Source organism: Bactrocera oleae, chromosome 2 (genome assembly GCF_042242935.1).
Source record: "Bactrocera oleae isolate idBacOlea1 chromosome 2, idBacOlea1, whole genome shotgun sequence".
In the NCBI taxonomy this organism is placed as follows: Eukaryota; Metazoa; Arthropoda; class Insecta; order Diptera; family Tephritidae; genus Bactrocera; species Bactrocera oleae.
In genome coordinates this window covers 42,756,703-42,780,345 of record NC_091536.1, presented here as the reverse complement: position 1 = coordinate 42,780,345, position 23,643 = coordinate 42,756,703, and the positions used below count along the sequence as shown (strand labels likewise).

The window sequence follows — 23,643 nt, the reverse complement described above, 5'->3', positions numbered from 1 at the left end:
AACAAGTCGTTCATGCGTTTTACCAACATTTGTGTCGCTTTGGCGCATTTCAATATATATGCATCCGTGCCCAATAATCCCTGCCTGAATGCCATGTCGATGCCAGCTGCTACTGAATTGCTGAGCACCTGTGTAGCTCTAGAAACGCTCATTTTCTCGAAAGTATTGGGATATATGTGGGAGGATGTCAACTTCGGGCATATTTTAAAATGATGACTTACACTATCGATTGCATACAGCTTCCTTATAACTTTGAAGCTAGCTATGCCATCGATAGTTTTTAAGTCGTGCTTCAATAAATTATTCCTAACTGACTTAATCAAATGGCAATAGTCATATAGGCAATGAACTTTTTTGCCATTGATTATAACATATGGTCTGAATTTTGTAACTTTTAAATTATTATATAATCGGACATTCACGGAACCTCAAATGATCGCTTTTACATTGAGTCCTATCATTTCCAAGACTTCAATGTTTTTCTTTAATATTACATCTAAATCTACTGCGGACAGCCCTCCTTGTGCCACATAATACGAAATTACGTATTTCCAATTAGATGCTATAGCTTTCGCCATAAAAAAGCAGCATTTGTCGGCAATATTTAATTCCCTATTGCCGTCTCCCCTGTCAACGAAACCATCGATGACATCTTTACTTTTGTTATAAACGAGATCTTTTTTAATTGTAATTTCATCAAATATAATTACACAGATCCGTTCGTGTTCGGACATTTCCCCAACAAGAGTTTTCAAATTACCTATAACCCTAGGATCAATCCCTGCCGCGACATATCTAATTGGGCGCCAGCGCAGTAGAGATTTTGGATGTGGCAGCGCAAACTGAAGATCATCCCTCAAGAAGTTATATGCCTTCGTTGACATATAATTAATATTTTGCGCTAAATTCTTTTGATCTTCAGTGTATGTATTGATTGTACTGACAATCATCCTAGCAAAATTTATTGCATCCTCAGTAAAATTTTTCGATGCTAATTGTCCTATTCTCTAATTCAAATATTTTTTCTTTCAAAATCCTATTCTCCTGCCTGAGCGCATTCATGCGTTCATTTTGCTTAAGGGCATTTTGCTGATAAGCCCGCACAATCCGAGCGCAAGATTCGCGGTCACATTTTGAGGAATCGAGGTTGAAGGAAACACTATCTTGTTTACGCTTCACCTGGAGATCCGAATATAATTCGAATTCCTCAAAACTTAAATCTTCCCCCGCTATCTGATTCCTACGTGAGTATTGCCGCTTAATAGGCAGAAGGACCCTGTTTGAAGAAAAGCTACTGGAACTGCCTGCATTTTCGTAAAAAAATATTTTATGCTTAGGGATAGCTCCTTCCTTAAGTCTATTATTTGTGACATAATTTGCATCAAAATGACAGTCACAAATAAACAACTTTTTATGGTCGGAGTATGATGCACTTATTTTTAATGCTAAAACCCAGCTGTTGAAGGCAATCTCATCTTGGGGGAATGAAAAAAGGAATCACATCAATAGAGCAGAATCTCTTCTCTCTAGTAAGATCTTCTGATCTAGTAGGAATTTTTGCAATTTGCCAATGGTCAAATCCCACCCACATGCCAAAAAATTTAATAACAATTTATATTTTTTACATTTTTTTAATTTATATTCCTTTTTTTAAACTATATTTTAAATACTTTACTACTATTTATATTTATTTATTAAAACATATAATATATCCTACATATGTATATACTTGGGTACATATGCACATTTGATTCTAACATTGAAATTTCATTTTTTCTCCTTTTCTATTTAGATGCAATTTCAAACCAATTCACAACTATTTTCTGATTTGCATTTATTGGATTTTCTCTTCCTTTTTTTTGGCGCAATTTCACACCAAATATTAGCTGTATTTCTATTTTGGCCGTTAAAATATGACCAATCAGGTGCATACTCTCTTTCGTCAGATTCTATCATACGATTGATTATTCATATCAATAGAATATTCACATACATACAAATTAGTCATTTGAACAAGTAAAAAATTATTGATGTTTGAATTCACATATTAGACTATTTTAAAACGAAGTTATCTGTGGTGCTGCTTGTATAGCACACTTCCTTATTGCTATGTGAAATATTTAATATATATATTATATCTAAGTTCAAATCCTATCAGATATTTTTTTATACTCTTTTTTTATTTTTATAACCCTTTTTTATTAAATGATATTTTAATTCTATTTTCATTTTATTTCCCTCATTATTTACATTCTTTTTCATAAGTCAATTATTTTCCTTTTTATTATTTTAAGTTTTGTTTATGCGCATATCAAAAAACATCTCTGCATATGTATGTATATACATTTTGCTTATAGAGTGGTGTAGTTCGTTGCGTAAATTGACAGGTGTGGTGACATTTTATTTTCGAACTTGCGCGTTTTCGATGTTCCTCCATCGTAATTAACATTTTAGTACTGCTAACATTTGCTCCTTCTCTATTCTTCAACATTCTCTGGTTTTACCCACTGTAAACCATTCGCCCTATTTAATGGTATGGGAGGCAATAACCAAGTTTTGTGGTGGGCAGCTTATTATTCTTAAGGGATCTGTGAATGCCGAAAAATATATTGAAATTTTGAAATAAGGCATTTTACTAACTATTGAACAGCCGTTTATTTTCAGGATGATTGTTGCCATAGAGTCAAAACGGTAACTAAAGCATAAAAATATTGAAATAGATTTTTCAATAATTCATTACAAACACTTACAGGTTACAAACCATAAATTTTTTTATGGAATTGAGTCTCTCACGTGGCCAGGAAACAGTCCAGATCTCAATCCAATTGAGGACTGCTGGCATTATATCGACAAAAGGATAAGGGAAAAGCGTCCAAAAAGTCTTAAAGAAATGGAAAAATTATTGAAGCTGTTTGGTATGAAGAGATTAATAAAAATTATTTTCAACGCTGGTTTGAATACATGCCTAAACGAATAGCCGAGGTTATTGTTCTACAAAATATAATACTAAGAATACTATAGTATTCTATTTTTAAATGCAAAACATATAAAACGTAAAATATGTAAATAACTTGTTTAAAAATTGTATTATTGTTCATAACAAATTTTAGTTCTGTGGTTCTATAAGTTTCTTATATAAAAAAGCTTTAAACATGAAGTGATTAAAAAGGGTTGGCTCTCAAAAAAGACTGTCTAACTTAAGATAACATGAACCGAAATTTTGCCACTCTGTAAAGTGCGTGAGTTTTTTCGCCGAGTGTAGCTGCACACTGACACATACACCAGTGGCCACGTAAATATTACCACAGAGCTTTTCAAATGAATTGGCATTTTAAATGAAATTGTAACGCTATTTTTCAATACAATTTTAAATATTTACTTTTTTTTGATGTAAGCATATTTACAATAAAGAACCGTTCTCTTTAGAATAATGTGCTCTAAATATAGGCAGTTGACTCGTGATCCAAAAGTGGTTATTTTTAAGTTGGAAAAAGAACGAGTGTCAGTTCGCGAGATAGCAAGAAAAGTGGGATGCAGTGCGTTTGCGCTAGAAGGCTCCATCCAAACTCCACCTCGGTTAGGTGCAATACATGCAATGGATGTAGCCTTCTTAAGACCTGCTCAGACCTTAAGACCCATAGGGAGTGGACCACGAGTTACGTGGCCCCATGCTGCCAACGCAATAGTGCGACACCTGCCTCAATGGCTGTGCAACCTGCACCATGTTCGCGCACTGCGCCGCCACTACAGTCGAGTGGCCAAGATAGGACCTCTACGGCCCTAAGGAGCTCACACAGGCAGTATGACTCCGCTCCAATCCTCGTGCGAGAACCACCTAGCAACTGCTGGTTCCTCGCACAGTCTCTTCCGTGTGTCAGGCCGTAATACGCCGGAACGTCACATCAGTCAAGTGCAATTCTTTTATTGGTATCACTTTCTGTCGTGTTCCGGTCTGCGCACCACACGTGAGTGGAGTGCGTCGTATGTTGCCCCGTGCTGTAGGAGTCTGGCCCCGCAATCACATACAGTGGCGTCGACAATCAACACCACAGTGCGACAAACGGGTATGCGAATATTACAGCTGCAACAACCACCACCTACACGCACCTCCCTCACCCCTAGGATCACAACTGGAAACCCGCTACATACGCGACTCCTTATCCTCCTTATCTCGATCGAGAAACCTCCCGACTTTATTTCCGTGGACAACCGGAACTTTATTAACTTTAACAAAGCTAACTGGGTTGGCTTCATAGAATTTACCGAGAGCACCATCAACGCACTACCGATACGATTACGTCATGCCGATCCCTGGATCCCCGAGTAAGGGATCAACATTTGGAGACTCGGCAAATAGTAAATCATCATAAGCGGACAAAATATACAGAACCTAAAGTCATGCAACCTCTCCACCGTTGTAGGCAAGCTTTGGACTACTGTCAAGGCCCTGTCAAATCCGAGGAAACATGACGATCGGGTTGAAATTCAATTCGATGGCCATCCCTCCTCAGACCCGAAGAAGTGCGCGAGCTTTTTTAGCCGCCAGTTTACACTGCACCCTTCCACCGACAAGGTCAAAAAATATGTTACCCGACAGCGGCGCAAACTGCCAAAAGACTGCGCGCCACTTACTTGCACCAATGAGGTAGTTCAGAGTGCCATCATAAAGCCAAAGCGTCTAAATGCATTGGCCTTGACGGAAAAGCATGCTGTTGCTAAAACATCCAGGCTCGACGGAAGTAAGCTACCTCACCAAGGTCCTCAACTTGTCGATGACCACTCTTCAAATACCCGATGCGTGGAAAGTCGGAAGAGTGGTCCCACTACTGAAACCTGGGAAACCCGCCAACAAAGCTTAGTCTTATCGCCCGACAACTCTCCTTTCCCCAGTAGTGAAGACACTTGCGGTCTTGCTACTCCCGACATTCACTCACCACCTGAGTCTAGCAGAACATCAGCATGGCTTCCGAAAAGTGCACAGCACCACCACAGCACTTAGCGGCGTAAACGCTAAGATAGTTCATGACCTAAACTAGAAGCCACCCTGCGAGAGGGCCATAGTCGTAACGTTGAACTTTTCGAAAGCCTTTGACACAGTCAACCACACAACGCTACTTGAGGACATCGAATAATCTACGCTCCCTCCAGGGCTGAAGCGGTGGACCATGAACTACCTGAGCGGTCGGCATTCATCCGTACTGTTTCGAGGCCCAAACTCCAAACTTAGAAGAATAAAACAGGGGGTTCCGTAGGGTGGATTCCTCTCCCCACTACTGTTTAACTTCTACATCTCGAAACTCACCCAACCACCAGAGGGAATTTCCGTGACCTCATACGCTGATGACTGCACGATATTGACGTCGGGCATCGGAATCGATGGAATAAACGGCTATCTCTCCGATCTGTCTCGCTTATTCTCTGCAAGGAGTCTGACACTCTCTCCCACTAAATCCACAGCGACCATTTTTACGAACTGGACGAAGGAGTACAGACTGGATCTAGACATTTCAGTCGATGGCACCAAAATTCCGACAGTAAACAACCCTAAAATTTTAGACTTTACGATAGACAGTCTTAACTCTTTCACTCCTCACACGACCGTGGTAACTGCCAAAGTACAGAGCCGCAACAAAATCCTCAAACCGCTTGCCGGCAGCTTTTGGAGAAAAGACAAAGAAACGTTGCTGGCAACATACAAGGCAATCGGCCGGCCAGTCCTAAACTATGCAGCCCCAATATGGTCGCCTGGATGTAGTGCTACGCAGACGAATCTTCTGACCTGTCAGAACACTGCACTCCGGACTATCAACGGATGCCTCTTGATGCACCCAATCGAACACCTACACAGTGAAGCCCGTATGCTTCCGGTTAAGGAACATAATGTTTTCTTAGAAACCACCCCTGCAGTTGTCTGCTTGGAGCGGAACCGCCTCCAAGGAACATCAAGAGGTCTTTCCTTGATTACGTCGACGACATTAGACAGTACGCCGATTGGACTTCGGACGCAACAAACTTCAGACAAGCACTGACCGCCATTCACAGTGGAGCCATCAACACCTTCAATGACTCCCTTTCAGTGAATGGCGTATTACGAGTCAAACCACCACCCAAAGCAGAAGTAGACCTCGAGTTGCCTCGGGAAACCAGAGTGACTCTCGCGCAACTTCGTTCTGGATATTGTAGCAGGTTAAACTCCTACTTATCCAGAATAGACCCCGAAATACGAAATACATGTCCTGCGTTTAATAAGTCTCCGCATGAGACTAACCACCTTTTTGCCATGCCCAACGAACCCCACTCATCTAACACCCTTTCCCTATGGTCTGACCCCGTCGAAACAGCTCGTTTTCTGGGCCTCCAGCTAAATGACCTCGACGTCAAGCAAACTTTAACATATCCCTCAAATGGGGACTAGGTAACCGTTACAACAACAACAACAGTAATACATTTACTGAAGAAAAAAAACCAGGACGATCGTTTGGAGCGTTCGAGTAGGATTGATAGCAGGAGGAAGACGTCGTCCTGGACAGATAATATTCTTCATAGGATTAATTAGAGAGATCACTTCAGGAACTTCATACAAATAAAAAAGGACCTGGAAGATCAACATCAAGTAGCAATTAGTTCAAGAACTGAACGCAGGAGACTACAAAAGTACGGTTTAAGTGGAAGGAGGTCAGCAAAAGATCCACTCTTGACTACAAGGATGAGACAAGCGCGGTTATAATGGGCAAGAATCCACCAGAGCTGGTCTTTACAGAAATGAAAAACGGTAATATGGACAGATGTGAGCAGATTTAATTTGCACTGTACCGACAACTTACCGTATGTCCGACGATTTGCGGGAGAACGATTTAAAGATAATTGTGTGGTGAGATCGGTGAAGCATCCTGAAAATCAAATGGTCTAGGGATGCTTTTCTCACTATATACGAGGTCCTTTACCTTTATTTGACGGTGTGATGAAGGCGCATAGAATCCGGCTACAGAAGACCAATATGGGCATACTTCCGAGGCCATCTTTCAGGATGACTCGGCACCCCGTCATCGCGCAAAATCGGTAAGTTTGATATGGAGTACGAAGTTTGATGATTATTATCCCGTACAATGCCTGAGATTTCGACAGATATTTCCAAAGCAGGATGATATAAGTCCTCTGGTAGAACAAGAGGATTACTCTGAATAACGGAACACTTTGCAGAGGTATCAACGTATACTAAATCTAAGCATTTACCAAATTTATTCGGAATCAAATTAATTTGGTTCAGACCCAACTCGGACATTTTTTCGAAAAACTCATTAAAACATGACCGATTGCAAATCGGCACGATATAGTCATCGAAAGGTTTCCACGAAGCACACGGTAAATTAAAATCACCTAATACAATTATTGAATCTGCATTATTTTCCATCGAGGTAGCACTATTTATTAAAGAAGCATGCTGCATGTATACAGATAAGTCCGAATGGGGTGGTATATAAGATAGGGTTAAATAAATAAAGCAACTATTAACGTAGGCTCTAATACATTTAAATTCAAATGAGTCGGTCCCTGAAACAAGAATATTTTCAGATGGGTTAGAGGAATGCACGGCAAATAGAACACCTCCACCGATTCTGTTCAGTCGATCACACCTAAAAATTTGAAATTCGCTGTTTAAAATCTCATTATCAAAAATGTGAGGTTTTAACCAAGCTTCTGTAAATCCAATTATATGGAAATTAAAATTGGAACTGTTCAAATACAAGTCAGTTAATTTTGTATTAAGACATCTAACATTTTGATAATAAATACTTAGCGAATTTCTACCAATCAGTTTTTTATATCGGTGGTTGCTTTTGGTAATTTAACAATGTTTTCCTCAGTTTGACTTCTAAGTTTAGGTTTAAATTCGCGTACAAAAGTCCCAGGTTGGCCAGAATGAACTATCTAAGATCTTTTTGAATGTTTCAAGAGATACGTCTATTTTAAACGATGATATACTTCTATCATAATTGAAGTTAAATTTACGTAAATTGATATCATCGATTTTTAAACGTGACGAAATGTAAGATTTAATGTCCTCCACCAAGGTATCTTTGGCAAGTCTCGAAATAAATATAGACTTTTTAGGTGGAATAACTATCAAATTATTAACTGATGCTACTAAATTAATAGGGGAAGCCTCTGGAATTGTGAGACACTTATTACTATTAGATAGAGCTTTTGGGGAATTGAGCTCTTTGGAAGTTGACGGCTTATCACCTTGAGGGCAAGGAGAAGAGAGATTTATTAGGTCATTGGGAGGAGACGTTCTTTTCTGAACAGAAGAACTAAGTGTTACTTCATCGGAAGGACGTTTACGCTTGGGAGCAGGTTTAGAGGATTCGTGAGAATCATTCAGGCACTTAAAAGATTTGAACAATTTTTCATAGTGCCTAAATTTTTCAGTGAGGGTTACAAGATCACGACCGATTTCGTTAAAGCCATTGCGTGTCTCCCTATAAACTTTAAATAGATCGATTTCAATAGATCTACAATTTAAACAGGACCTACGCAATCCCTTACAGTCGATAATAGAATCTAAGATTCTACTAGTCAGTCCAGCACATTTAATATGGGCAAGCCCATCACAAAGCCAGCATTAAACGTAGCGATCTGACTCGCCTTTAATGTTACAATTGGGGAAGTTACAAGACATAATAAACCACAAGAATGAAGATCAAATAAAAGAGTAGGTAGAACAAAATTTAATAGATAAATAATAAATTAGTGTGTTAATAAAATATTAATAATAATAAATTCAATTAAGAACAATTTTTTTTTATCAAAGTTTAAAACCAAGACAATTTGAAGAAGCAATATAGCGAGCAGTTTTAGAAGCACTGTAACAAATAAAAAGCTAAACGCAACACAGCTGTGAATAAAGAAGTAAATAAGATAAACAAAGTGAGAAAATAGAATAAAATAAAACAAAATGAAACAAAAGGCTGACTCGGCACCAAAAATTGGAAAGTTTCAACTTTTTAATACCGCACAAAACAGAACATTAAATACTTATCATGAAACTGAGAGTTTAATCACTAAAAATTTCTATTAACACGGTAATAAAAATCAATTAAACTTCAAGAATTTTTTAAAATAAAAACACAAATGTACACAGCTAAAAAATTACAGCTTAAGAGCTTGAAGTGTTGCCACAATGATGGCATCGCATCATGATCTATATATCTCATAACCAAAAAAAACTTGAGAAGATCATGTATTTCATGAATTATGTAAACTCATGGCGATGCTGCTCTCCTCGGCAGGGGTAATGATCACTTACCATTAATTCTCGGTGGTGACTTTAATTTCAAATTTTCGGAGGGTGCGTCCTTGCCCCTACTTCACTTGCTTCGAGAAAACTTTGATTCATACATGAATAACGACCGAAAAATTGCCACGACTAAATCAGGAATAACGATTGATTCTCTATTCTTCATAAATCTACACTATTTAAACTGTTTCATACTTCATTTACCGTATAGCCATAATATCCGCTATATTTATACCTGCTCCGAGTGATAGATAATGTACAAATTGAAGGAATAAATTATATATTAAATTGGTATACATACCACATCTTATTATTTCGATTATCCCTGTAATACGTACAATACAACTCTCTCTTTCTCTTTCCCTCTCTTTTATTCTCTCACGCTCACTCTCAATGAATCGGTAAAGAAGTATTCACTTCTATCACGTTTACTGTACTGTACGATTTTTTTTATGTGTGTGCTCTTTCCAGTTCAGCTTTGCCTCCAGCGTCATGCAAAGATAATTCGCCGAGATGGAGCATGGGATTACTTCATTTCGAATATATAAGGGAATAAGTCTAATCTTTTTGTTAGTGTAGTTTACCTGTATTGACTTCATCTCGTTTAAGGTTATGCACCATCTCTGTGTCCTTTCCACTATTTGGTTAATTAAGGTTTGCATTCTGTTGAACGATTTTACTTCATTTTTGCCGGTCGTAATGATGCAGGTATCATTGACAAATGCGGCAATTGTGCTGTTTGCCGGCGTAGGCATATCGCTAGTAAACAAGATATTAGTTCAAGTAAAAAGTTCGTTCGGTTTTTATCTAAGAGATGGCGTTATTGTCCATAGTACTAGTGTTACGTGTCGCATCATGTCATACTATACGGCGCTAAAAACGAGTTTATTCGTGCTAAAAGTTTGTCTTTGACAGTTTTTCGATTGATTTACTCAGTTCGTTGTGAGCGCTCGTCAAAGATGGACACAAACAAAGAGAAAATTCGCTATATTTTACAATTTTTCTTCGATCAAAGCGAAAAAGCAGGCAAAGTGGCTGAAAACATTAATTTAGTTTATGGGCCCGATACTGTAAGCGAACGTGTAACACAAAAGTGATTTGCTGGGTTCCGTTCCGGTAATTTCGATGTCAAAGATGCACCACGCGTCGAAATTTGCGATAAAATCATGGAAATAGTGGAAACAGACCGTCACGTGAGCACTTATTTAATTGCTGAGGAACTAAAGATAAGCCAGAAAACCGTTGGGAACCATTTGCATAACCTTGGATTCGAAACCAAGCTCGATGTTTGGGTGTCACACGAACTAACGCAAAAAACATGATGGACCGAATTTCCATCTGCAAATCGCTGCAGAATCGACCCGTTTCTGAAGCGGATTGTGACTGGCGATGAAAAATGAGTCACTTATGACAACATCGAGCGCAAACGGTCGTGGTCAAAGCTCGGGGAAGCGGCCCAGATGGTGGCCAAGCCCTGATTGACGTCCAAGATTTTCGTTACTATTCACAACCGCGCTATTTTGTTATTTTTAACCATTACGTCCTTTTTATTTTTGTTTTCAATGTCTTTTTCATTTTCATGCTCAATGCTGTCAAATGTTCCATGAAAACCAGATTTGACGATAAACTTCACATCGCGATTTATAATAACACGCTTTTTAGTCTTTGAGTATAACCGGTATGCCTTTGATTCGCCTGAGCAGCCAACGTGGCTCCGCGCAATTTACATATGCAAACACTACCAACCCAAATCCCATATACAAACTTGTCGATAATTATATAGCCACTTCAAAATCATTAAACAAAAATGCTGACGATATAGGTGAATTCATTCCTACAATAAATAAAAGAATGTAAACAAGAGTTTTCATACAATGTATGTACAAAGTGCGGATACTTAAAGATTTCACTAATAAAAGGGTTAATACACTGTAATGTAGCATAAATGAATTAATACAATATTAAATATTAAAAACAAAGCTATATTCTGTACCAATTCTTTGAATTGATAAAAAATTGTGAAATTCAATAACCGAATCACTTAATAAGCATTCTTTGTAAATTTATTTCAAGTTGAGTAAACTATGAACTTTCGTTGTAACAAATATTATTCAATAAAGTTAGTCTGATTTCTACATTCTTCAGCGATAGTTCGCTGCTAATCAAAATATTCGTTTATTTATTAAAAAACAAAAATATTGTCGCGACGCTAAATATAATTGGCGCAGTCGGTGGGATCCTAGTGAACAAAAATATTAAAGGATCCAGTGAAACGAGCCCTTCGCAAAAAAAAAATATTAATATTAGGTTTTACATATAATACCCAAAAATAGTTCTGCAATTCCGCAGCCAAGGATAAGACCTTGACCGGACCCTCCAGAATATAATTAATTAATAAGTAATAAATTACTTTAAATTGTGCAGCAGTCCTTGTTATGAATAATTAACACCACAAAATAATTTTTGTGCAGTGTTATTATGTCAATAGAAAAAAGGGCAGCCACCACAACAAAACAAAACAAAAAACCGCGACACAAAACAAATAAAGTAATAGTGCAGTGAACACAGAAGTGAACACCACGACAAAAATCAAATAAGTGGCAGTGCAGTGAACATAGAAGTGAACACCACCCACAAGCAGCAACATTCGGTCATCAAGACAAAAGGCGTTTGCTAAAAGAAGGAACATGCTCAAAAAATGGCACCGGTGGACTTGGTGGAGCAGCTGGCTAGAAGAGAACAACAGCTGGAGCAGCAGCAGTATAGAGGACAACAACAGGAGACGGGACCAAATATTAAAAAAACATAGGACACATGCCAATATTCACAGGAGCAGGGGGCATCACAGTGAACTAATTTTTTTAAAGGCGTTGAGTATTTACTGTCGACAATATCAAACGAGGAGATGAGAAGGGAAGCAGTGCGGACGATTTACTACAGCAATATACAAGGAGAATCCAGGATCCTGATAACTGGCGGCAAATCAAAACTACATTAGAACTAAGATATAGACCAGACACCGAACCACACCAAATATAGCGAAGGATAGCAAGTATTCATGCAAACAATGTAAGTGAGCTAGCTATAGATATACAAAATACAAGTATTAAATATAAGAGTGATGAATTAATCGTATATTATGAGGGTAATGGCTGTATTGACTTAAGCAACACGGACAATTTATTAGTGAACACTATTAAAGAAATGACACAAGAAACACTATTTGATAAAATTTATGACGAACACGACTTAGGAAGAATTTTGGAATTAATGACGAGAAGAAGATATGAGGATAGTTGCGTCAGACCAGAATGTAGGAAATATAATAGAACTAAGGACGATAAAGTGAACAACAAAAACGTTAGATCGAAATAGATATCAACCGCGACCAAATGACGACAGACCTTTCAACCTCAGAACTAATCATAATCAACAACAGATGCAATATAATCGAAATAACAATTATGAACGTAATGATCATAGAAATAATTCCAATCAAATAACGCAACCTCAGAACTTAGGACAATTTTGAAATAATAATTTTTTCGTAGACAGTATTCAGGACAAAATCGTTTGAATTGGCCTAGGCAAGGACAGGCTGAGCCTATGGAAATTGACACAATAGAAAGTAGCCGATACGAAACGACAGGTTTTTCTGAAATAAATAACATTTTTTTCAGAACTAGCCTTGGATGATTTACCGAAAAATTCAAATTACGATAGAAACAAATAAATATGTAGCTTTAATTGATACAGGCGCTTCACTTAGTATAATAGACGAAAAAATAAATGATTTTAAAAAGATTGCGATAAAACCAATTTATTTTACAACCATTACGGGTAAGGACACTATTCATTTTTAAGTGCATACCCATGCTCCAAAGGAGTTACGACTTCCAGAAGGATGTCGGTTCAGGTGGAAAGTCAGAAGACTAGCCAACCGTTCATATCAGTTCATTATAGGTGCAGGGTTACTAAGTAGTCTAAGTGCATTAATAGATTTTGAAAAAGGTTATATAATTTTAAATGATAAATTAGAGAATTTCATAAATAAACCTTATGCCGTAACAAAAATCTGCTCATTTGAACCAGTAAATGGTGAATTAAAAAATAAAAAATTTACACCTCGATCATATATTATATATAAAGAGGACTATGATGAAATGATCAAAATAATAAATCAATAAATTTGGTTATTTTCCAAAGAAGTTGATGTACTTACTAGTACTTACATATACAAACACTTCCAACCCAAATCCCATATACAAACTTGCCGATAATTATATAGCCACTTCAAAACCAATAAACAAAAATGCTGACGATTTAGATGAATTCATTGCTACAATAAATGAAAGAATGTAAACAAGAATTTTCATATAATGTGTGTACAAAGTGCGGATACTTAAAGATTTTACTAATAAATGGGTTAATACATTGTAATGTAGCATAAATGAATTAATACAAAGTATATGTAATTTTAGACCATTTCCTGCCACTTGACATTATTATAAATATAATAAATTGAACAAAACAAAATTATATTCTGTACCAATTTATTGAATTATTAAACAATTGTGAAATTCAATAACTAAATCACTTAATAAGCATTCTTTGTAAATTTATTTAAAGTTGAGTAAATTATGAACTTTCGTTGTAAGAAATATTATTCAATTAAGTCAGTCTGATTTCTACATTCTTCAGCGATAGTTCGCTGCTAATCAAAATATTCGTCTATTTATTTAAAAAAACCGTTTGTCGCGAAGCTAAATATAATTCGAAGGAGTCAAACTTTTCTTTTGCAAAATGTTTATTAAGTTCAAACACTTTCGTACCAAATATTTGCATATACGAGATTTTCGGATTTCGGCACTTCTCCCGCTGTTCTTGTTACACATCGATTTCGAATGTAACACGCCGTATTCACCGCTTCAGCCTAAAATGAAGAAGGCGCAACCGCATGCTTCATCATAAACCTGGCCATCTCAACAAGAGTTATATTTTTCACGTTCCACCGTTTTGCTGCTACGGAGTCGTAAGACGGCATTTAATTCCGCATTCATTTAAAAATTTGTCAAATTAATCGTTACAATATTTGTGGCCATTGTCGGATTGCAACGCTTTAATTTTCTTTTCAGTAACCCGTGTTTCGACTTACGCTTAATATTGTTTGAAAACATCAAGCACGTTTGACTTTTGCATTGTTAATATGTCCCATTCTGTAATGCCAATCAACGCTCTTTTTTGTAGTTGTCAAATTCGCGAAAAAAGTTTTTAAATAACAGAAATTATCAATTCGTTCGTCTTTTAATACTGTTGCATCATAATTGCCTCATCTGTGGGGCGCATGTCATGCCGTCGGCATATTCCCACAGGTCGTTTTTAATCAAAATAGCTTGCATTTGTAATTTCCACGAGTCATAATTTTTCGCGTTTAGCGCCGTGATCGTAATAGCACCAGGTATAATACTTAAAGGAACAATTGAACTTTTCACCGAAAAATAAACTTAACTTTATCTTATGGGTCCTGGGCTCATAACCTAATGTTTCGAGGATATATCAACGATTGACCTTGATGAAATGTGTGCAAAAGCATTACAATGCATGCATATTACAAAGAAAGAAAGTTCAAGAATAGTATACAGGGTTGTAAGAGGTATGTTATTTTTATACCTTCGCAACATGTTACTATAGAGTATAATTGTTTTTTTCACCTAACGGTTGTTTGTATCACCTAAAGCTAATCGAGTTAGATATAGGGTTATATACATATAAATGATCAGGTTAGAGAGACGAGTTGAAATTTGGGTGACTGTCTGTCCGTCCGTGCGTCTGTATCTAAATCGAATCAAAACTGTTCAAGCCTCAAGGTACTGAATATGTGGACCCCAGTGTCTATAGTTTACTTTTTTTTTACCGAATATAGGTCAATGTGTAAGATATATAATTGTAATTTATATAATAAAATAATTAAATGAAACTCTCGATAATACAATTTTTTTGTGTCAAAAATTAGTTGAATCGGATCAATACTTCCTATAGATCTCATATACCTAATATAAAGATTTTTGAACTTCCGCTTGACTTTGTACCGTATATATCGGCAAATATGTGAGTTATCTCAATGAAAATGAGAGAGCGTGTTTTACTCATAACAAGGTATCTCATAATGTGAGTAAATTTGGTTTACAAATTGCTCTAATTAATTTCGCTGTGAATGTAAATAACTGAGGCAACAGTTCTTACTTTTAATTATTAAAATATATAAAGAAATCTTAAACGAGTATTCCATTTAACTTCGCGAGAGTATAAAATGTTGGGTTACATCCGTACTTAGCCCTTCCTTACATGTTGTAAGTACAGGTTCATTTACTACGAACTACTTTGCTATGTCACAAAAATAAGGTTGTGTTACTCCCCGTACGAGAATTACTATGTCAAAAAAAACTTTTTTTCTAATGAATTTCTTGCTTACAATTTGATTATTTTGTATAATTTATAATCTCCAATCAGTTGTCACCCAAAAACCACATATTCATTGGTTAAAACCTTTGAACATTATATATTGAATCATAAAAACGAGACAAAACGGTTGATTTGATTATGAATTGATACCCTTTTGACAAATTGTTATTTTGGGATATCAACGCAACCTTATAATGGAATCATGACTGTAATATATATTTATACTCTCGCAACCTGTTGCTACAGAGTATAATAGTTTGGTTCACCTAACGGTTGTTTGTATCACCTAAAACTAATCGAGTTAGATATAGGGTTATATATATATATAAATGATCAGGATGAAGAGACGAGTTGAAATCCGGGTGACTGTCTGTCCGCCTATCCGTCCGTCCGTCCGTCCGTGCAAGCTCTAACTTGAGTAAAAATTGAGATATCTTTATGAAACTTGGTAGACATGTTTCTTGGTACCGTGAGACGGTTGGTATTGCAGATGGGCGTAATCTACTGCCGTACTGCCACGCCCACAAAATGCCATTAATCAAAAACAAATGAATTGCCATAACTAAGCTCCGCAATAAGATACAATACTCTTATTTGGTACACAGGAGCACATTAGGGAGGGGCATCTGCAGTTAAATTTTTTTTTTAAGTGGGCGTGGTCCCGCCTCTGATAGGTTTAATGTGCATATCTCCTAAACCGCTAATGCTATAATAACAAAATTCTCTGTTTTTAGCACTTCTATTGACGGTGTGAAAATCGTTGAAATCGGGTGGCAACTCCGCCCACTCCCATATAACGGTACTGTTAACAACTACTAAAAGCGCGATAAATCAAGCACTAAACACGCCAGAGACATTAAATTTTATCTCTGGGATGGTATGGGATGACTTTATAGGAACCACGTTCAAAATTAGACAGTGAGCGTGGCACAGCCCACTTTTAGGTGAAAACCCATATCTTGAGATCTGCTTAACCGATTTCAACCAAATTCGGTGCATAACGTTCTTTTCATGTTTCTATGTCATAATGCAAAAATGGGCGAAATCGGACTACAACCACGCCTACTTCCCATATAACACCATTTTAAATTCCATCTGATTCTTTCACTTTCCACTATGCAAATCAGGCAACAATGACTTTATCGGGATAAAACTTTGCGTAAATAATGCGATTAAAGTATGCCACCTTGTGGCCAAAAATTGTCTAAATCGAACCAAAACTGTTTAAGCCCCTAAGTACTAAATATGTGGACCCCAGTGCCTATAGTTGACCTTCTACCGAAAATATCAGTCAATCCACAAAAAAATCTCAAACGAGTATACTATTTGACTTTGCGAGAGTATAAAATGTTCGGTTACATCCGAACTTAGCCCTTCCTTACTTGTTTTATATCAGTTTGTATTATTTTTCGTATAGGGTGGCTCACGAACCGTGCTACAAAAACAAACCGTAATAATTTTCTTTTTAATCAATGCACTAACTTTTTTTTATTATTGCATAGCAAATTTTATTTAAGTTTATATTATTAATTATTTTTACTCAGCTTCGCATAAGCGACACCTAGTTAGAAAATTATTCAATGCGGCCTGTAAGGTTAAAATCGAGATGGATATAGGATTTTATACATAAATATAAATGATGAAGAGCATACATAAATATAAACGATTTGAAATCCGGGTGACTGCAAGAACCGGGGAGTTGAGAGAAACTGCAACTTGTTGGTACATTTCTATACCCTTGCAACATGTATCTACAGAGTAATAATTTTGTTCGCCTACCGGTTGTTTTTAATCACCTAACACTCGGTTATATACACATATAAAAATGATGTAGAGACGAGTTCAAATCCGGGTGACTGTCTGTGCAAGCTGTAACTTGAGTAAACATTTAGATATCGTAATGTATGCTACGCCCACAAAACGCCATTAAACGAAAACCTGTAAAGTACCATAACTAAGCATTAAAAAAGAAGACTGTAATTTGAAACAGGATTGCAGTAGCAAGGGAAACCTGCGAAAATTTAAGAAAAATAGGCATGGCACTGCCCTATAAGAGGTTTAATGTATATATATCCTGAACCGTTCAAGAATATATAAAGGAATTCCCTCAGGAAAATGCGACAATGTGAAAATGCATGACATCGGATGATAACCCCACCCACTCCCCATATTACATATATTGAACATATAAATAAATGCGTCAGAAACATACGATTTTACACCCGATATCATAGAAAAGAGCTTTAAAGGAGCCGCTGTCAAAGTCGATGTCGATGGAACCGCCCACATTTAGGTGAAAACTCATATCTTGGGACTTGGTCGACCAATTTCAACCAAATTCGGTAGGTTGTATTATTTTGACATTCCTATGTCGCAGTACGAAAATGGGCTACAACCGCACCTACTTCTCATTATACACAATTTTAAATTCCATATCATTCTTTCACTTTCCAGTATACAAATTAAGTACCAATGAATGTATCGGCATAAAACTGTACTGAATACTGCCTCTGAAGTCTGCCAGCTAATGACTAAAAATTAACCAAATCGGACTAAAACTGTTCAAGACTCCATATACCAAATATATGGACCCCATTTCCTATTGCGAACTTTTTATCGAAAATATCAGCCAATCTGTGAGATAATTTATAGAAACTCAGAGGGAATCGTTATCTGATAATAGTATGCCCGTGTGCAAAAATGGGTGAAATCGGATCAGTAATTCCCTTAGTATTCATATACATTATAGAAAACATCCGGGTGATTTTACCGCAAGTGTTGGTCAATATCTTAGTTTTCTTAATGAAGTTAAAGGAGCGTGTTTTTTTAATAACAATGAAACTTTGTTCATAAAATGGATAAAATCGGATGAAAACTTACCCTAGCCGCCATATAACTAATATCAGGATTTTAAAACATCCGGTTGACTTGTTATCGCATATACTATTGGTGATGGTATGTGAGGTACCTTAATGAAACTCAGAAATCATCTTTTTCGATTAATAATAATTGGTAGTCGCAAAAATAGATAAAAGTAGTTCAATACCACCCCATACTTCTCATAAACCTAATACAAGAATTTCAAACATCCGGTTGGCTTTATACCGGTTATATATCGGTCAACAAGTAATATATCTTAACAAACTTAACTGAACGTACAATACTGGGCGTCCTATAGTTTAATTCCGAAAATATGTAATATTGGGCTACGTATTACCCAACCCCCCATATACTACATATAATGAGTTTCGTAATTCTAACAAATCCTATGCTGAAAATGACGGTCAATGTTTGAGTTATAAACTTATAAAATTGCTTGAAAATATGTTCTGGAATATCCGTACCTGAGCAATGTCAAAAGTTAGGGAAATCTGACCAGACCTTTACTGCTCCCAGTGTATCCTATATAACGATTTCCGACTTCCTACCTGTGTTTAAACCGTTCAGGTTGGTCAAAATGCGTAATATTTTAATAAATTTAAGTGGACAAGTTTCGGTGAAAATTATTTGGTTTATCACTGGAACTATGAATGAATTATTCTAGACCTTGGTTTAAACCTCATATTCCTAATATAAATAATTTCTGTCCCCTGGTTGACGTTTTCCACATCAGCGTTTTGTGATCGTGGCAGCGGTCCAATTACGCCCGTCTACAATATCAACCTTCTTATGGTGGCAGGAAACATGTACACCAAGCACATCAAGATATCTCAATTTTTACTTACGCTAAAGCTTGCACAGATAGAAGGACGGACAGACAGACATCCGGATTTTAACTTGTCTCGTCATCCTGATCAATTATATGTATATTACCCTATATCTAACTTGATTAGTGTGAGGGGATAAAAACAACTGTTTGGTGAACGAAAATGTTATAGTCTGTGGCAACATGTTGCAAGAGTATAAAAAAAGTAATTCAGTAAGGGGTATTTTTTCCATTATCATCAATCACGGCTTCAAGGCGGCGTGGCATGCTTTTCACTAGGTGTTTACAATTTTTCGGGTCGGTTCTTTCCCATTCTTCGATTACACATATTTTTAAGTCTTGTGGATTTTGAGGTGGAGGATGCCGCTGAGCTATTAGCATTTTTAATTTTAACTATAAATGATCGATTACGTTCTAGTCGGGCAACTGAGGTGAAGTTTCTTTCACTTTTGGGCAATTATAAAGCAGCCAGTTTCGTGCTATTCAAGATTTGTGTTTTTTATCATTTTGGTAAAATCAGAAAGTATCATTAATTTCCAATTTTTGAGTGCGGACTGGTACATTTTATTTGAGAATATCAATACATTTCGTAGCATTCATTATGTCATCACTAAAACATATAGTACCAACGCCACCTGCAAACATCCAACCCCATATGATAACAGAAGTACTGTTATACTCTTTGTTTGACATTGCGGTTGTATTTCTTGTTTGCTTTTCATCCAAACCAAGCAGATTAATTTTTAATAGTACCTTTAAAAAATTTAATATTACTATAGAATCTGACAGATAACCGTTCTTTGACTTTTTGTTTTTGATGTCATGATGCTCGTTTTATACACTTTAAATATAAACTGACAACATGACGACAAAAACTTCCAAATTTGCTTACACATTGCGGGAAATTTACCGCTATTTAGTATTCTTTTTAAAATCAGTACGTTGTCGCAGATATACAGCAGCCAAGTTCTTACCATAAGTGCTTTGTGTTTCGGGTAATTATCTTGTTACAATTTAAAATTATTACCTTCAATTCTAGATGCATAGGATCCATATGTCCACGAATAACAAATAGGTCTCCATCTCCTTTGAAAGAAAACAGGGAAACCGAAAGTTCACCAACTTTACAGTTGTAAATACATTTTTTGCTTGAAGGCCATTAAGGGTTGACGCTATACTCCATTAGGTATAATATTGTATATATACAATATTTATTTTTAAGGAGCAATAAGCTAACCGTTTCATGTGACGTTTTCAGACTCTAGCTTTATTTCATTTGTAATAGCTCTGCTGATATTTGGGGATCGTCAGACAATTTTTTGATTAATCGGCGCTCATTTCGGCCACTAAATATTTGTGACCTTCCTCGATTAATTATATTCTAAACAGTGTGTTTGGTCAAGGAAAATTTCTCTGATATACATACATATGTAAGTTAACACCACCTATAATATAAATTGAATTATTAGGCATATGTGTAAAATTTGTCACATGATACATATGATCCGCCTTAAGTTGACTGAATATATACTTCTTAGAATGTAATTCCGTCGGGAAGTTAATTGGCGATCCTGCCAGGAGACTACAATATCTTTTCAGGACCAAGAAACAAAACATCAGTATAAGAGATGATAATATTTTAAAATAAAAAACCCCAGATTGTTTAATAGCCACGAAAGGAGGCAAAAATTTCCTCGACCAGACTACTCGTATAAAACAAGTATCACAAAACTGTGAGAAAAGTTAGAAAACCAAACGCTGATTCCAAAACGAGACATTTAGAAAAACAAGTAAGGAAGACTAAGTTCGGGTGTAACCGAAATTTTCATACTCTTGCAACTTGCAAGGAACAAAAGTGGATTAACACCTTCAGGTTTTGGCATAACTTTATATTAAACTAAAGAAAGTATCGCCGTGATTTCATTCATTTAAGAAAAGAGAATTTAAGAATTTCATTAAGATTTATTACATATTGACCGATAGATGCGGTACAAAGTGAACCGGAGGTTCGAAAATATTTGTGTTAGGTATATTTTGGCTAAGGGAAGTGTTGACTTGCTTTTATCCATTTTTGTCACAAGTTATAGTGCGATTTCGACAATTTTTGGACGTAAGATGAAATACCTTAAGGGCACTATTTGTGCATAGTCTTATTCTGATAACTCAGTCAGACGGAATTTAAAAGTTTGTTATATTATGTCTAATAAGAATGTTTGGGTAGCTTTACATACCTAATTTGGTTGAAAACGGTCTAGTAGTTCCTGAGATATGGAATTTACCTGAATTTGGTGCCACGCCTCTTGTCCAATTTTCACACCAGATTAGAAAAAGCCCTTCTATACTATACTGGTTGTGAAATTTAATGTTGTGGCTTTTTTATTCCGTGAGTTATAGTATTTGCAGTACTTTTCAACATAACCGTTATATGGGCAGAGAGCGTGGTTATTATCCGAATTTGCCCACTTTCAAAGTGTTTAAAGAGGTCATCAAATCACGCCACGCCCACTTTTAGAAAGTTTTTAGTCCACAGGTGTCACTGGCAACTGCGATCTCCTGCGCCAAACTGCGGTTTTAAATCTTAATTTGCGGCTTAGTTATGGCACCTTAAAAGTTTTCGTTTAATAGCGTTCTGTAAGCGCTGCGATGGTCCGATTGCGCCCATTTGCAATCATCCTTATCATTTATATTTATAGAGCCCTATATTTATCTCGATTAGTTTGATACAAGCAACCGTTAGGTCAACAAAACTATTATACTCTGTAACAACATTTTGCAATAGTATAATAAAAAGATTCTGAAATAATTTATGAATGAGGATTAACAAACTTATCTCCACTATTGTATATGTACAGTGTCTTCAAAAAATAACATTTCTCCTTTGCGTAATCGATTCCCAAAAAACAATTTTTATAATTTTTTTTTTCAAATTACCACATGTGCAATTGCGTGCAATCCTTTAAGTTTTTCTGGTCTTTGGTCTGACCATTATTGAGAAACTGGAAACGTAGATGAGAAACCAGGAAGAGGGAGGAATCACGTGACATTTAAAAGTGAGGACGAAGATATTTTTTTTCTGTTTGAAAAGAAACACGTCTAAGAGAAGACAACAACTTTTGTTTGAAAAGAGATGTATCTGCTCCAAATACAATACGGGACAGGCTTTAGAGATCTTTAATGAAAGCCAAAATTTCAAGAAAACATTCAACGTCAACAAAATATTTATGTGTTTATGGTATAAGCGAAAACTGGAGTTGGAGCATGTTTTGAATAAACGTCAGCTACTTGTATAACACTTTGGAAAACGTAAACGCTATTTTTTTAAACGCTCTGTAGCTTTTACAAATGAAAATTTTGGTGCGAAATTTGATAAATTGCTTATATACAGATTTAAGACAAAGGTAAATTAGAATACAATGACCGTTTTGTAGGTATTTCGAGTGCAACCGAAATTTGCTAGGTTCAAAAAAGGGAAATGTTTTCTGTTGCTAGTTAAACAAAGAAAGAAAAGCTAATTTGTGTGTGTAACCGAACATTTTATAGGAATTATATACCTAATTAATTCTAACTGTTGCTTATATCAGCTAAATCCAATCGGGATTTAATATTTAAAGAGTTTACCAACAAGATCGACGTGATGTTAAAATGAAATAAAGCACTTAAATTTGGTCAAAATGAGTTCTATTTTGTTTTTGTCATGCATTTAATTTTGTGCCACTTATTCTTTGAACAAAATGGTGGTCAAATGGTCACCACGGCTCCGTTTGCATATCTCCACCAGTTTACGCCTATTTTCGATGACCCGATGCAGCATTCGGCTATAGTGCGCTGAATGTTGTCTTCGATCTACTTGAGCGTTGGTTGATTGGTGTAAACCTTTATCTAAAGGCCTTAAATCGCAGGATCTTCGCAACCATTTGATTGGACCAGTTCTCGAAGTTTCGCAATTTCTTGCATAAAATTATTTTGACTTTCTTATGTTCTATTGTGAAGGAGAAATGTGTGGATCGCAATTTTAAATTCCAACGATTCTTTCACTTTACAGTATATAAATCGAGGAGAAATGATATTATCGAAATGAAATTTTGCGCGCAAAGTGTAGTTTAGTAAAAAATGTATAATGGACTCCCCCACCTTAAGGTGAAATCGTATATTTCAGGAACCCAATTCTAACAAAATC

General features: G+C 36.3%; 2 long non-coding RNA genes across 2 annotated transcripts in view; one reads left to right on the top strand and one right to left on the bottom strand.

Annotated features, from left to right (window-relative positions):
• Nucleotides 1-393: 393 nt before the first annotated feature.
• On the bottom strand, nucleotides 394-11,087 carry LOC118683388 (uncharacterized). Its single transcript, XR_004979218.2, has 3 exons — nucleotides 9,600-11,087; nucleotides 9,308-9,533; nucleotides 394-2,881 (listed from the first exon to the last, which is right to left on the bottom strand). It is a non-coding gene; the product is annotated as an uncharacterized lncRNA (long non-coding RNA).
• Nucleotides 11,088-22,421: 11,334 nt separating this feature from the next.
• The window catches only part of LOC118682397 (uncharacterized), a 71,965-nt gene continuing 70,743 nt past the window's right edge, over nucleotides 22,422-23,643 (top strand). Inside the window, exon 1 of the long non-coding RNA XR_011398012.1 lies at nucleotides 22,422-22,864. This is a non-coding gene — a long non-coding RNA (uncharacterized lncRNA). The remainder of the gene's footprint in view (nucleotides 22,865-23,643) is intronic.